General features: G+C 39.1%; 1 protein-coding gene and 1 pseudogene across 2 annotated transcripts in view; one reads left to right on the plus strand and one right to left on the minus strand.

Annotated features, from left to right (window-relative positions):
• The window catches only part of AGBL4 (AGBL carboxypeptidase 4), a 1401741-nt gene that overhangs the window by 811729 nt on the left and 574887 nt on the right, over nucleotides 1-15125 (minus strand). The gene's annotated exons all lie outside the window — the stretch shown is intronic.
• LOC137212442 (probable ATP-dependent RNA helicase DDX5 pseudogene) overlaps nucleotides 1781-15125 on the plus strand; it is a 174164-nt pseudogene continuing 160819 nt past the window's right edge.

Below are 15125 nucleotides of genomic sequence, written 5' to 3' on the forward strand. Positions count from 1 at the left end.
GTGTGTCAGGCACTATTCTAAGCACCACAAAACAAACAAACAGTATAAATAAACCACTTCTGTAGTACACATTATTATTATTCTCCATACAATGAATAAAGAAACTGATGCTCAGAGAGGTTAAGAAATGTGTCTGATGTCATATAATGAGTAAGTTGGGGAGTTGAAATTTAAACCAGGCATCCAGCCTCCAAAACTCTCTCATTAACCACAATACTACATACATACTAAGGACTTCTCTAAGCCACCATTTTCTCACATGGAAGTTGGGATAATAATATTATCTACTTTAGAATGCTGTTGTGAGCATAATAAGAATGATTATTTAGCCCTCAAATTAATAATAAATAGCTATCAATTTTATCATATGATGTAATAGTTGATAAAAAATTAGGACCATTATTTTTATTGGGTTCTCACATAATTATTCCCATTTTGTATATTAGTAAATTGAGGCTCAGTGGTTCTTAAATGATTTGTCATGTCACAGAGGTAAGGGACAGGATTTGATTTCCATTTGATTTCAATTCTTCTTGTTGCCTCTAATAGGTGAATCTTCAATACAGAGATATGCAAGGGCACTGAATGCTGTCTAAAGTTCCCAGAAACACTAATGTCTTATAAAAACCCTTGATTTAAATGGACATACATATAAGAATAAATAGCTTCTCCATATATTAGCAAAACCCAGTTCCAAAACATAATAGAAAAAATATCTAATGCTCAATAGCAATAAAAATAGAAACCACCTCCAAATAAACTTAACAAAAAATGAAGACTTGCTTAAATAAAGTTACTCAACTCTAGTATGAACAGAAAAAGATAAAACACACTATTTTCTGGATGGAAAGAATATCATAATATGTCAACTCTGTTCAAATTATCCTATAGATTAAATATGACTTCAATAAAAATGCCAAATATATTTTTAGAATGTGAAAGAGTAATTCAAAAAATCGTCTTTCAAAACACAAGAGAATAGTCAAGAACACTTTTTAAAAAAAGAGTAATAAAGAGGGACATGCTCAAGTAATAAAATATATTACAAACTTATAGGTATTAAAACTATATTCTAATGACACAGAATAAATTTTTCAACAAATAATGATGAATAACTGGCTAACCATTGAGAAAAAAGTAAATTTAGGTCACTATGTCTAACTTAACTAGTCAAAATATAGTAGATTAAAGGTTAAATGTAAAAGATGGACGAGGAGGGAGAGGAGGGAGTGGAGGAGAGGAAGAAAAACCAAGTAAAGCCATAGAGACTTTAAAGAGAGTATAATTGAACAATTTGCTATATGCTCTTGAAAGGAAAGGGTCTTTCTTTGTTTAACCACAAAGAAATGAGTTCCAAGGAAAAAGATTTATGGATTTGACAATTTGAAAACAAAAACCTCTGAACATCAAAAAATACTTTGAAGAAAACTGAAAGGTAATTAATAAAGTGGGAAAATACATCCAGTTCTATAAAACAGAAAAAGAATTAATTTACTCAATATAAAAAACTTTCCCTTAAGATAATGAAAAAGTATGCCACAGACTGGGAGAAAATATTTGCAAAATACATAACAGATAAAAAACTGGTATCCAAAATACACAAAGAAATCTTAAAACTCAACAATAAGGAAACAAACAGCTCAATTAATAAACAATTCACTAGAGATCTGAAAAGATACCTCACCAAAGAAGACATGGATGGCAAATAAACATACTAAAAGATGCTCAACATCATATGTCATGAGGGAATTGCAAATTAAAATGCCAATGATATATTGCTATGAACCTATTAGAATGGCCAAAATCCAAAACGGTGACAACACGAAATACTAGTGAAGATACAAAGCAACAGGAACTCTCATTTACTGCTGATGAGTGTGCAAAATTTGCAGCCACTTTGGTAGACAGAGTGGTGGTTTCTTACAACACTAAATGTATTCTTACCATAGGATCCACCAATCATGGCCCTTGGTATTTACACAAATGAGCTGAAAACTTAAGTCCACACAAAAACCTGCACACACATGCTTATAGAAGGTTTATTCATAATGTCTAAAACTTGAAAAAAAGCAAGATGTCCTTCAATAGGTAAATGGATAACCTATGGTAATTTATACAATGGAATATTATTCAGCAATAAAAAGAAATGAGCTATCAAGTCATGAAAAGACAGAAAGGAAACAAATGTGCATTGCTATGTGGACGTGATATGTAGTACGAAAAGACTACATACTGTATGATTCCAACTATATGACATTCTGAAAAAGGCAAAACTATGCAGACAGTAAAAAGATCAGTGGTTGTTAGGGGGTTGGGAGAAGGGAGAGAGAGAGGGATGAATAGGTGAAGCATACTGGATTTTTAGGGTAGTGAAACTATTATTCCATATGAAACTGTAATGATGGTTATATGTCATTATACATTTGTAAAAATCAATAGGATGTACAACATAAAGAGTGTACCTTAGTGTACACTATAGACTTCAGTTGATAATATTTTTATCGATATAGACTCATCAAATGTAATAAACATGTTGCACTAATGCAAGATGTTATATAATAGGGGAAATTCAGGGGAGTGGCAAGGGGTGTACATGGTAACTTTCTGTACTATTTGTTCAATTATTTATTTATTTATTTTTTGGTACACGGGCCTCTCGCTGTTGTGGCCTCTCCCGTTGCGGAGCACAGGCTCCGGACGCGCAGGCTCAGCGGCCACGGCTCACGGGCCCAGCCGCTCCACGGCATGTGGGATCCTCGCGGACCGGGGCACGAACCCGAGTCCCCTGCATCGGCAGGCAGACTCTCAACCACTGCGCCACCAAAGCCCTATTTTTTCAATTATTTTTTGTAAACCTAAAACTGCTCAAATAAAAATTGTATCAGTTTTGTTAAAAGTTCTCACAACCAAGAAAAAATCATCACTATTATAAGAGAAACAGACAGAGACAGAGAGAGAAAGACAGAGAGAGAGAGAAGGGTGATTCAGGGTGTGGGGGACATGTATAGGAGAGTTGCAAAAGGAAAAAAAAACAAACAAAACAAAATTATAGAGTGCCATTAGCCCTAAAATGTCTAATCTAACGAGTTAAGAATGTTATCTCATTAAGAAAAGGGTTTTTAATTTTGATAGTAATCAGGCTGACACATTTATACACTGCTGGAGTGGGTATAAAATGGTATAAATTGGAGGTCATTTGATTAACATGGCTCAGAAGTGTTTTAAATATATTTAGCCTCAATTCCATATATGGGAATTTGGTGTAACTCAATAATCATAGTGAACACCAACCTCTCTATTATAGTTTTGTTTATTCTAGAACTTAATTGCCCAATGCCAAGGGATTGATAAAATGAACTATGATGGAGCCAAACAATGATCTCCTGAGAATCCTTTAAAAGAATTTTATACAAAAATATTTAAAGTGTGGAAAATACTTAGAATGCATTGCCAGTGGAAGATAAAGTAGGTTTGCAAAGTAGTTTCATATTATTGAATTGTTAAGAAAAATAATATGTACACAATCTTACATTTTTGACTCTATATCTCTATAACTAAGGTAGCTATGGAGATAAATGAAAAAGTAAAATTCTGCCAACATGCTAACAGTGGTTATTTCTTTTTAATTGGGTTATGAGTTGTTTTTGTTTTCTTCATTCCGATCATCTATATTTTCTATAATTTCTACAACAAATATACATTGCACTTGTAATAAGAAAAAAATATTGTGTTTAAGAGAAAAGGTTCTGGAGAGACGTTCAACACGGCAGAGGATTAAGACATGGAGATCACCTTCCTAACCACAAATACATCAGAAATACATCTACATGTGGAACAACTCCTACAGAACAACTACTGAATGCTGGCAGAAGAACCCAGACTTCCCAAAAGGCAAGAAACTCCCCACGTACTTGGAAAGGGCAAAAGAAAAAAGAAAAAACAGAGAAAAAAGAATAGGGATGGACCTGCACCTCTGGGAGGGAGCTGTGAAGGAGGAAAAGTTTCCACACACTAGGAGGCCCCTTCACTGACACAAACGAGGGGAAGCAGGGGGGAAGCTTCATAGCATGGAGGAGAGTGCAGCAATAGGGGTGCAGAGGGCAAAGCAGAGAGATTCCTCCACAGAGGATCGGTTCTGACCAGCAATCATCAGCCTGAGAGGCTTGTCTGCTCACCCACCAGGACGGGTGGGGTCTGGGAGCTGAGGCTGGGGCTTTGGACGTCAAATCCCAGGGAGCGGACTGGGGTTGGCTGCGTGAATACATCCTGAAGGGGGCTAATGAGCTACAGCTAGCCAGCAGGGAGTCCAGAAAAAAGGTTGGACATGCATAAGAGGCAAGAGACAATTGTTTCGGTGTTTGCGAGGAGACGAGATTCAGAGCACTGACTAAACGAGCTCCAGAGACGGTGGCGAGCCGTGGCTATCAGAGCAGACACAAGAGGCAGGCATGAGACGCTAAGGCTGCTGCTGCAGCCACCAAGAAGCCTGTGTGCAAGCAAAGGTCACTATCCACATCTCCCCTCCCAGGAGCCTGTGCAGCCTGCCACTTCCAGGGTTCCGAGATCCAGGGACAACTTCCCTGGGAGAACACATGGCGTGACTCAGGCTGCTACAATGTCACACTGGCCTCGGTCACTGCAGGCTAGCCCCGCATTCCGTATCCCTCCCTCCCCCCAGCCTGAGTGAGCCAGAGCCCCCTAATCAGCTGCTACTTTAACCCTGTCCTGTCTGGGCAGGGAACAGATGCTCTCAGGCGACCTACACGCAGAGGCGGGGCCAAATTGAAAGCTGAACCCCAGGTGCTGTGTGAACAAAGCAGAGAAAGGGAAATTTCTCCCAGCAGCCTCAGGAGCAGTGGATTAAACCTCCACAATCAACTTCATGTACCCTGCGTCGGCAGAATACCTGAATAGAAGACAAAACATCTCAAAATTGAGGTGGTGGACTTTGGGAGCAACTATAGACTTGTGTTTGCTTTCTGCCTCTAATTTGTTTCTGGTTTTATGTTTATCTTAGTTTAGTAATTAGCGTTTATTATCACTGGTAGATTTGTTTATTGATTTGGTTGCTCTCTTCATTTATATATATATATATATATATATATATATATATATTTCCCTTTTCTCTTTTTGTGAGTGTATATGTGTATACTTCTTTTTGTGACTTTGTCTGTATAGCTTTGCTTTTACCATTTGTCCTAGGGTTCTGTCTGTCTGGTGTTTTGTTTGTTTTTTTAATTTGTTTTTAAGGATAGTTTTTAGTGCTTTTTATAATTGGTGGATTTCTTTTTTGGTTTGGTTGCTCTCTTCTTTCTTTCTTTCATTGTTTTTTCCTTCTTTTTTTCTCTTTACTTTTTTATTTTTAATAATTAAAAAAATTTAATTTAAAAACTTTATTTTGTTTTCTTTCTGTCTTTCTTTTTTTCTCCCTTTTCTTCTAAGAAGTGTGGCTGACAGGGTCTTCATGCTCCGGCTGGGTGTCAGGCCTGTGCCTCTGTGGTGGGAGAGCTGAGTTCAGGACATTGATCCACCAGAGACCTCCTGGCTCTGTGTAATATCAAACAGTGAAAGCTCTCCAAGAGATCTCCATCTCAACATTAAGACCCAGCTCCACTCAACAACAAGAAAGCTACAGTGATGGACACCCTATGTCAAAAAACTAGCAAGACAGGAATACAACCTCAGCCATTACCATAGAGGCTGCCTAAAATCATAATAAGGTCACAGACACCCCAAAACACACGACTGGATGTGGTCCTGCCCACCAGAAAGACAAGATCCAGCCTCATCCACCAGAACACAGGCACCAGTCCCCTGAACCAGGAAGCCTACACGACCCACTGAACCAAACTTAAGCACAGGGGGCAGACAGCAAAAACAATAAGAACTACAAACCTTCAGCCTGTGAAAAGGACACCTAAAACACAGTAAGTTAAACAAAATGAGAAGACAGAGAAACACACAGCAGATGAAGGAGCAAGGTAAAAACCAACCACACCAAACAAATGAAGATGAAAGAGGCAGTCTACCTGAGAAATAATTCAGAGTAATGATAGTAAAGATGATCCAAAATCTTGGATATAGAATGAAGAAAATACAAGAAACGTTTAAAAAGGATATAAAAAAACTAAAGAGCAAACAAACAATGATGAACAACACAATAAACGAAATTAAAAATTCTCTGGAAGTGTTCAATAACAGAATAACTGAGGCAGAAGAACGGATAAGTGACCTGGAAGATAAAATATTTGAAATAACTACCACAGAGCAGAATAAAGAAAAAAGAATAAAAAGAATTGAAGACACTCTCAGGGACATCTGGGACAACATTAAACATATCAACATTTGAATTATAGGGGTCCCAGAAGAATAGAAACAGAAAAGAATTGAGAAAATATGTGAAAAATTATACCTGAAAACTTCCCTAATATGGGAAAGGAAATGGTCAGTCAAGTCAGGAAGCGCAGAGAGTCCCATACAGGAAAAATCCAAGGAGAAACACGCCAAGACACATATTAATCAAACAAATAAAATTAAATACAAAGAAAAAAATATTAAAAGCAGCAAGGGAAAAACAACAACATACAAAGGAATCCCCATGAGGTTAACAGCTGATCATTCAGCAGAAACCCTGCAAGCCAGAAAGGAGTGGCAGGACATACTTAAAGTGATGAAAGAATACTCTACCCAGCAAGGATCTCATTCAGATTTGATGAAGAAATTAAAACCTTCACAGACAAGCAAAAGCTAAGAGAGTTCAGCACCACCAACCAGCTTTACAACAAATGCTAAAGGAACTTCTCTAGGCAGGAAACACAAGAGAAGGAAAAGACCTACAATAAAAAACCCAAAACAATTAAGAAAATGGTAATATGAACATGCATATCAATAATTACCTTAAATGTAAATGGACTAAATGCTCCAAAAGAAAGACATAGACTTGCTGAATGGATACAGAAACAAGGCCCGTATATATGCTGTCTACAAGAGACCCATTTCAGACCTGACACATACAGACTGAAACTGAGGGGATGTCAAACGATATTCCATGCAAATGGAAATCAACATGGAGTAGCAATTCTCATATCAGACAAAATAGACTTTAAAATAAAGACTATTAGAAGAGACAAAGACGGACACTACATAATGATCAAGGGATCGATCCAAGAAGAAGATTTAACAATTGTAAATATTTAGGCACCCAACACAGGAGCACCTCAATACATAAGGAAAATACTAACAGCCATAAAAGGGGAAATTGACAGTAACACAATCATAGTGGGGGACGTTAACACCCCACTTGCACCAATGGACATATCATCCAAAATGAAAATGAATAAGGAAACACAAGCTTTAAATGATATATTAAACGAGATGGAGTTAATTGATATTTATAGGACATTCCATCCAAAAACAACAGAATACACATTTTTCTCAAGTGCTCATGGAACATTCTCCAGGATAGATCATATCTTGGGTCACAAATCAAGCCTTGGTAAATTTAAGAAAATTGAAATTGTATCAAGTATCTTTTCTGACCACAACGCCATGAGACTACATATCAATTACAGGAAAAAATCTGTAAAAAATACAAACACATGGAGGCTAAACAATACACTACTTAATAACGAAGTGATCACTGAAGAAATCAAAGAGGAAATAAAAAAAAATACCTAGAAACAAATGACAATGGAGACACAACGACCCAAAACCTGTGGGATGCAGCAAAAGCAGTTCTAAGGGGGAAGTTTATAGCAATACAAGCCCACCTTAAGAAGCAGGAAACATCTCGAATAAACAACCTAACCTTGCACCTCAAGCAATTAGAGAAAGAAGAACAAAAAAACCCCAAAGCTAGCAGAAGGAAAGAAATCATAAAGATCACATCAGATATAAATTAAAAGGAAATGAAAGAAACTATAGCAAAGATCAATAAAACTAAAAGCTGGTTCTTTGAGAAGATAAACAAAATTGATAAACCATTAGCCAGACTCATCAAGAAAAAAAGGGAGAAGACTCAAATCAATAGAATTAGAAATGAAAAAGGAGAAGTAACAACTGACACTGCAGGAATACAAAGGATCATGAGAGATTACTACAAGCAACTCTGTGCCAATAAAAAGGACAACCTGTAAGAAATGGACAAATTCTTAGAAATGCACAACCTGTGGAGACTGAACCAGGAAGAAATAGAAAATACGAACAGACCAATCACAAGCACTGAAATTGACACTGTGATTAAAAATCTTCCAACAGGAGTGGGGGAGCTTGGGAGCCGTGGAGGAGAGCACAGCAACAGGGGTGCGGAGGGCAAAGCAGACAGATTCCAGCGCAGAGGATCGGGCGACCGGCACTCACCAGCCGAGAGGCTTGTCTGCTCGCCCGCTGGGGCGGGCGGGACTGGGAGCTGAGGCTCCGGCTTTTGTCGGAGCGCCGGGAGAGGACTGAGGTTGACGGCGTAAACACAGCCTGCAGGGCGTTGGTGCGCCGCGGCTGGCCGGGACAGAGTCCGGGGAGGGGTCTGGACCTGCCGAAGAGGCAAGAGACTTTTACGTCCCTCTTTGTTTCCTGGTGCACGAGGAGAGGGGATTAAGAACGCTGCTTGAGAGAGCTCCAGGGACGGGCGCGAGCCGCGGCTAAGAGTGCGGAGCCCAGAGACGGACATGGGACGCTAAGGCCGCTGCTGCCGCCGCCAGGAGGCCTGTGTGCGAACACAGGTCACTAGCCACACGCCCTTCCGGGGAGCCTGTGCAGCCCGCCACTGCCAGGGTCCCGGGATCCAGGGACGGCTCCCCCGGGAGAACGCACGGCGCGCCTCAGGCTGCTACGTCACGCCGGCCTCTGCCGCTGCAAGCCCGCCCCGCACTCCATGACCCTCCCTACCCCCCGGCTTGGGTGAGCCAGAGCCTCCGAATCAGCGGCTCCTTTAACCCCGTCCTGTCTGAGCAAAGAACGGACGCCCTCCGGCGACCTACACGCACAGGCGGGGCCAAATCCAAAGCTCAGCCCCTGGGAACTGTGAGAACAAAGAAGAGAAAGGGAAATCTCTCCCAGCAGCCTCAGAAGCAGCGGATTAAAGCTCCACAATCAACTTGATATACCCTGCATCTGTGGAATACCTGAATAGACAACGAATCATCCCAAATTAAGGAGCCCTGTGGATGAAAGGCTCTTGGTGCTGCAGCCAGGAGTCAGTGCTGTGCCTCTGAGGTGGGAGAGCCAACTTCAGGACACTGGTCCACAAGAGGCCTCCCAGCTGCACATAATATCAAACAGCAAAAATCTCCGAGAGATCTCCATCTCAACGCCAGCACCCAGCTTCACTCAACGACCAGCAAGCTACAGTGCTGGACATCCTATGCCAAACAACTAGCAAGACAGGAACACAACCCCACCCATTAGCAGAGAGGCTGCCCAAAATCATAATAAGTCTACAGACACCCCAAAACACACCACCAGACGTGGACCTGCCCACCAGAAAGACAAGATCCAGCCTCATCCACCAGAACACAGGCACTAGTACCCTCCACCAGGAAGCCTACAGAACCCACTGAACCAACCTTAGCCACTGGGGACAGACACAAAAAACAACAGGAACTACGAACCTTCAGCCTGCAAAAAAGGAGACCCCAAACACAGTAAGATAAGCAAAATGAAAAGACAGAAAAACACACAGCAGATGAAGGAGCAAGATAAAAACCCACCAGACCTAACAAATGAAGAGCAAATAGGCAGTCTACCTGAAAAAGAATTGAGAATAATGATAGTAAGGTTGATCTGAAATCTTGGAGATAGAATGGACAATAGAATGGACAAATTGCAAGAATCAGTTAACAAGGACCTAGAAGAACTAAAGATGAAACAAGCAACGATGAACAACACAATAAATGAAATTAAAAGTACTCTAGATGGGATCAATAGCAGAATAACTGAGGCAGAAGAACGGATAAGTGACCTGTAAGATAAAATAGTGGAAATAACTACTGCAGAGCAGAATAAAGAAAAAAGAATGAAAAGAATTGAGGACAGTCTCAGAGACCTCTGGGACAACATTAAACGCACCAACATTCGAATTATAGGGGTTCCAGAAGAAGAAGAGAAAAAGAAAGGGACTGAGAAAATATTTGAAGAGATTATAGTTGAAAACTTCCCTAATATGGGAAAGGAAATAGTTAATCAAGTCCAGGAAGCACAGAGAGTCCCATACAGGATAAATCCCAGGAGAAATACGCCAAGACACATATTAATCAAACTGTCAAAAATTAAATACAAAGAAAACATATTAAAAGCAGCAAGGGAAAAACAACAAATAACACACAAGGGAATCCCCATAAGGTTAACAGCTGATCTTTCAGCAGAAACTCTGCAAGCCAGAAGGGAGTGGCAGGACATATTGAAAGTGTTGAAGGAGAAAAACCTGCAACCGAGATTACTCTACCCAGCAAGGATCTCATTCAGATTTGATGGAGAAATTAAAACCTTTACAGACAAGCAAAAGCTGAGAGAGTTCAGCACCACCAAACCAGCTCTACAACAACTGCTAAAGGAACTTCTCTAGGCAAGAAACACAAAAGAAGGAAAGGACCTACAATAACGAACCCAAAACAATTAAGAAAATGGGAATAGGAACACACATATCGATAATTACCTTAAATGTAAATGGACTAAATGCTCCCACCAAAAGACACAGATTGGCTGAATGGATACATAAAACAAGACCCATATATTTGCTGTCTACAAGAGACCCACTTCAGACCTAGAGACACATACAGACTGAAAGTAAGGGGATGGAAAAAGGTATTTCATGCAAATGGAAACCAAAAGAAAGCTGGAGTAGCAATTCTCATATCAGACAAAATAGACTTTAAAACAAAGACTATTAGAAGAGACAAAGAAGGACACTACATAATGATCAAGGGATCAATCCAAGAGGAAGATATAACAATTGTAAATATTTATGCACCCAACATAGGTGCACCTCAATACATAAGGCAAATACTGACAACCATAAAAGGAGAAATCGACAGTAACACATTCATAGTAGGGGACTTTAACACCCCACTTTCACCAATGGACAGATGATCAAAAATGAAAATAAATAAGGAAACACAAGCTTTAAATGATATATTAAACGAGATGGAGTTAATTGATATTTATAGGACATTCCATCCAAAAACAACAGAATACACATTTTTCTCAAGTGCTCATGGAACATTCTCCAGGATAGATCATATCTTGGGTCACAAATCAAGCCTTGGTAAATTTAAGAAAATTGAAATTGTATCAAGTATCTTTTCTGACCACAACGCCATGAGACTAGATATCAATTACAGGAAAAAATCTGTAAAAAATACAAACACATGGAGGCTAAACAATACACTACTTAATAACGAAGTGATCACTGAAGAAATCAAAGAGGAAATAAAAAAAAAATACCTAGAAACAAATGACAATGGAGACACAACGACCCAAAACCTGTGGGATGCAGCAAAAGCAGTTCTAAGGGGGAAGTTTATAGCAATACAAGCCCACCTTAAGAAGCAGGAAACATCTCGAATAAACAACCTAACCTTGCACCTCAAGCAATTAGAGAAAGAAGAACAAAAAAACCCCAAAGCTAGCAGAAAGAAAGAAATCATAAAAATCAGATCAGAAATAAATGAAAAAGAAATGAAGGAAACAATAGCAAAGATCAATAAAACTAAAAGCTGGTTCTTTGAGAAGATAAACAAAATAGATAAACCACTAGCCAGACTCATCAAGAAAAAAAGGGAGAAGACTCAAATCAATAGAATTAGAAATGAAAAAGGAGAGGTAACACTGACACTGCAGAAATAAAAGAGATCATGAGAGATTACTACAAGCAACTCTATGCCAATAAAATGGACAATCTGGAAGACATGGACAAATTCTTAGAAATGCACAACCTGCCAAGACTGAATCAGGAAGAAATAGAAAATATGAACAGACCAATCACAAGCACTGAAATTGAAACTGTGATTAAAAATCTTCCAACAAAGAAAAGCCCAGGACCAGATGGCTTCACAGGCGAATTCTATCAAACATTTAGAGAAGAGCTAACACCTATCCTTCTCAAATTCTTCCAAAATATAGCAGAGGGAGGAACACTCCCAAACTCATTCTACGAGGCCACCATCACCCTGATACCAAAACCAAACAAGGATGTCACAAAGAAAGAAAACTACAAGCCAATACCACTGATGAACATAGATGCAAAAATCCTCAACAAAATACTAGCAAACAGAATCCAACAGCACATAAAAAGGATCATACACCATGATCAAGTGGGGTTTATTCCAGGAATGCAAGGATTCTTCAATATACGCAAATCTATCAATGTGATAAACCATATTAACAAACTGAAGGAGAAAAACCATATGATCATCTCAATAGATGCAGAGAAAGCTTTTGACAAAATTCAACACCCATTTATGATAAAAACCCTGCAGAAAGTAGGCATAGAGGGAACTTTCCTCAACATAATAAAGGCCATATATGACAAGCCCACAGCAAACATCATCCTCAATGGTGAAAAACTGAAAGCATTTCCACTAAGATCAGGAACAAGACAAGGTTGCCCACTCTCACCACTCTTATTCAACATAGTTTTGGAAGTTTTAGCCACAGCAATCAGAGAAGAAAAGGAAATAAAAGGAATCCAAATCGGAAAAGAAGAAGTAAAGCTGTCATTGTTTGCAGATGACATGATCCTATACATAGAGAACCCTAAAGATGCTACCAGAAAACTACTAGAGCTAATCAATGAATTTGGTAAAGTGGCAGGATACAAAATTAATGCACAGAAATCTCTGGCATTCCTATATACTAATGATGAAAAATCTGAAAGTGAAATCAAGAAAACACTCCCATTTACCATTGCAGCAAAAAGAATAAAATATCTAGGAATAAACCTACCTAAGGAGACAAAAGATCTGTATGCAGAAAATTATAAGACACTGATGAAAGAAATTAAAGATGAGACAAATAGATGGAGAGACATACCATGTTCTTGGATTGGAAGAATCAACATTGTGAAAATGACTATACTACCCAAAGCAATCTATAGATTCAATGCAATCCCTATCAAACTACCACTGGCATTTTTCACAGAACTAGAACAAAAAATTTTGCAATTTGTATGGAAACACAAAAGATCCCGAATAGCCAAAGCAATCTTGAGAACGAAAGAAGGAACTGGAGGAATCAGGCTCCCTGACTTCAGACTATACTACAAAGCTACAGTTATCAAGACGGTATGGTACTGGCACAAAAACAGAAAGATAGATCAATGGAACAGGATAGAAAGCCCAGAGATAAACCCACGCACATATGGTTACCTTATCTTTGACAAAGGAGGCAGAAATGTACAGTGGAGAAAGGACAGCCTATTCAATAAGTGGTGCTGGGAAAACTGGACAGCTACATGTAAAAGTATGAGATTAGATCACTCCCTAACACCATACACAAAAATAAGCTCAAAATGGATTAAAGACCTAAATGTAAGGCCAGAAACTATCAAACTCTTAGAGGAAAACATAGGCAGAACACTCTATGACATAAATCACAGCAAGGTCCTTTTTGACCCACCTCCTAGAGAAATGGAAATAAACATGAAAGTAAACAAATGGGACCTAATGAAACTTAAAAGCTTTTGCGCAGCAAAGGAAACCATAAAGAAGACCAAAAGACAACCCTCAGAATGGGAGAAAATATTTGCAAATGAAGCAACTGACAAACGATTAATCTCCAAAATTTATAAGCAGCTCATGCAGCTTAATAACAGAAAAACAAACAACCCAATCCAAAAATGGGCAGAAGACCTAAATAGACATTTCTCCAAAGAAGATATACAGAGTGCCAACAAACACATGAAAGAATGCTCAACATCACTAATCATTAGAGAAATGCAAATCAAAACTACAATGAGATATCATCTCACACCAGTCAGAATGGCCATCATCAAAAAATCTAGAAACAATAAATGCTGGAGAGGGTGTGGAGAAAAGGGAACCCTCTTACACTGTTGGTGGGAATGTAAATTGATACAGCCACTGTGGAGAACAGTATGGAGGTTCCTTAAAAAGCTACAAATAGAACTACCATATGACCCAGCAATCCCACTACTGGGCATATACCCTGAGAAAACCATAATTCAAAAAGAGTCATGTACCAAAATGTTCATTGCAGCTCTATTTACAATAGCCCAGAGATGGAAACAACCTAAGTGTCCATCATCGGATGAATGGATAAAGAAGATGTGGCACATATATACAATGGAATATTACTCAGCCATAAAAAGAGACGAAATTGAGCTATTTGTAATGAGGTGGATAGACCTAGAGTCTGTCATACAGAGTGAAGTAAGTCAGAAAGAGAGAGACAAATACCGTATGCTAACACATATATATGGAATTTAAAAAAAAAAATGTCATGAAAAACCTAGGGGTGAAACAGCAATAAAGACACAGACTTACTAGAGAATGGACTTGAGACTATGGGGAGGGGGAAGGGTAAACGGTGACAAAGCGATAAAGAGGCATGGACATATATACACTACCAAACGTAAGGTAGATAGCTAGTGGGAAGCAGCCGCATAGCACAGGGAGATCAGCTCGGTGCTTTGTGACCACCTAGAGGGGTGGGATAGGGAGGGTGGGAGGGAGGGAGACGCAAGAGGGAAGAGATATGGGAACATATGTATATGTATAACTGATTCACTTTGTTATAAAGCAGAAACTAACACACCACTGTAAAGCAATTATACTCCAATAATGATGTAAAAAAAAAAAAAAACAACTACAATGTATCACCTCACACCCGTCAGAATGGCCATCATCAAAAAATCTACAATCAGTAAATGCTGGAGAGGGTATGAAGAAAAGGGAACTGTCTTGCACTGTCGGTGGGAATGTAAATGGATACAGCCACTATGGAGCACAGTATGGAGGTTCCTTAACAAGCTAAAAATAGAACTACCATATGACCCAGCAATCCCACTACTGGGCATACACCCTGAGAAAACCATATTTCAAAAGAGTCATGTAGCACGATGTTCATTGAAGCTCTCTTTACAATAGCAAAGTATTGGAAGCAATCTAAGTGTC

This window comes from Pseudorca crassidens, chromosome 2 (assembly GCF_039906515.1).
Source record: "Pseudorca crassidens isolate mPseCra1 chromosome 2, mPseCra1.hap1, whole genome shotgun sequence".
In the NCBI taxonomy this organism is placed as follows: domain Eukaryota; kingdom Metazoa; phylum Chordata; class Mammalia; order Artiodactyla; family Delphinidae; genus Pseudorca; species Pseudorca crassidens.